The sequence below is a fragment of the Mobula birostris genome, chromosome 10, assembly GCF_030028105.1.
Source record: "Mobula birostris isolate sMobBir1 chromosome 10, sMobBir1.hap1, whole genome shotgun sequence".
In the NCBI taxonomy this organism is placed as follows: Eukaryota; Metazoa; Chordata; class Chondrichthyes; order Myliobatiformes; family Myliobatidae; genus Mobula; species Mobula birostris.
The window spans coordinates 97637446-97639441 of NC_092379.1; the positions used below are offsets into that span (position 1 = coordinate 97637446).

Consider the following 1996-nt stretch of genomic DNA (forward strand, 5'->3'; position numbering starts at 1 on the left):
TCTATTAACATCGTGGAAATCGCTTATTAATTTTGGATACTCCGGGAGGCCTAACGTTAGTTACTGCAGTACAGTTTAGTAGTAGCAAGACAAGAGCCCGAGGCAGCAGGGCTTGATGGGGTCTTTGAATGCCAGGTCTTGTAGTGGACACATGTCACGTTGTAAAAGTTCTCAAAAGTGCATTTGAAAGGCAGATTACTTACAATTTTACAGAATTTCCCTTTTTACAAGAGACTATACTAGTTTCTGCTGTGATCACTATTGCACCTTAACCTAACTCCATTGTACTTACTCCCATGTAGAAATTATAACGTCAACCAGTCCGGACAGTCTGGGTCAGAATATCTTAATGGACAACCTCTGGTCTTGGTGAAAATATCAACCCAGTCTCTTAACCTCCCGATCACACACAAAAATCTCATAAAACGTGGTTAATATTTAAAATGTGTTGATATATTTTAACAGTGTGCTGCAAACATACCTTAATTTTACATCTTTAAGCTACCAAGCTAGCCTTTACTAATTGCTGATTCAGTAAGATTTACTTACTGTATTTGCAATGCAATATTTTCACTAGAGGTGCAAGCAAGAGGAGAACCCACCTCCCATAAACCATCAAACAAATCATATTTAATACGAGATTGTGAGCTTTCGTGACTGTGTTCACCCATAATAGTGCATCTTCTGAAAAAGTGAAAAGTTTAAACATGTGTTCGCTCGCCACCCTTTAACTAAGCAAAATCTAAGTGAACTCCGTGAATTGCGCTTGCGCTCATCTAAGTAATTGGACGGCACGTCGTTCGTGCAGGGTTCCATAGTGTAGTGGTTATCACGTCTGCTTTACACGCAGAAGGTCCTGGGTTCGAGCCCCAGTGGAACCATGCGTTCTTTTGTTCTGTCCCGAGAAAATGTATTTTTTTTCCTGCCATACGCGAATAATTTTATTTATAATGCATGTTAGATGATAATAAAACTTTTCAGAATGAGTTTTGTTCTCCGCTAAAACAGAACCACTTTTCATGCCATTCCTAACGCAGACGGCTCGTTAACGTTACTGGATTTGAAGAGTCTGGATCGGGCTGCTGATGTTTCCCACGTTCAGAACTGTGACACATTGTGCAAAAACTCGGGATTTTGCTCAGTTCACAAAGATCGCTGCGCTTCGAATGCTCTACCCTAGCCGACTGCCTGCCCCTCTTCCGGGGTTACGTTCGTGTCCAAGTGTCCTGAGAGAGGGAGCGGGCAGTCACTACGGGATAGTAGGGAATTTTCGAGAACAGACCCCCCCCCCCGGGGAACTGAGCGTTTTGTAGATAGTAGTAAATGTATTTTAATTTGAAATTGTTAACATTTGTATGTCGTGCCTAGATAAACTTTTATAGTTTTGTAAAAAAATAAATCGCTGCGATTCCCAAATATTTACCACTTTTCATGACCCGGAGCTCTCGGGTCTGGCTGTTCCCAGCCAGCCTTTAAAATTTCGCAGGACAGTGTTCCTTTTCCCCACGTCCGGGTGGTATCAGCCCCTTCGTCCATGCCAAGTTGGAGATGGGGTGGGTAACGAGGTGCTGAGCGACCCCTCCTTCTGTGTTGGAGGAGGAAATGGGGTCCACTCCCTGTGTTTAGTTGGTGGGGGGAGGCAAACATTGCGGCCTTAGCGTCAAAAAGGTGGATTTGCGCAGGGCGGCCTATGGCTGTTCAATGGCCCTCCCTTATGATGGGGGATGGGGCGCAGAGCGGTGTTCGGGAGAGAGCTGGGTGGTGCAGGACGGTCCTTCCGTATGCCCCAGGTGGTTGTGGGGGGGGGGGTAGTGCAGGGCAGCCCCTCCCTAGGTTTGCAGGGCGGTCCTTCTCATGCTGTCCCTGGGGAGGTGCCGCGGTCAGTCAGTCCTCGAGCGCCTCCCGCTGCCTGCCCACATGTAGTGCAGACTGGCTCCGCAGGGTGAGGTGATTTTGCGATCCACACACACACTTGCCACATTCACAATGCTTCTGC

The 1996-nt window shown here is 46.6% G+C and overlaps 1 non-coding gene across 1 annotated transcript; it reads left to right on the plus strand.

Moving 5' to 3' along the window:
• The first annotated feature begins 808 nt into the window (after window positions 1–808).
• trnav-uac (transfer RNA valine (anticodon UAC)) lies at window positions 809–881 on the plus strand. The gene has a single exon. It is a non-coding gene; the product is annotated as a tRNA-Val (tRNA).
• Window positions 882–1996: the final 1115 nt, after the last annotated feature.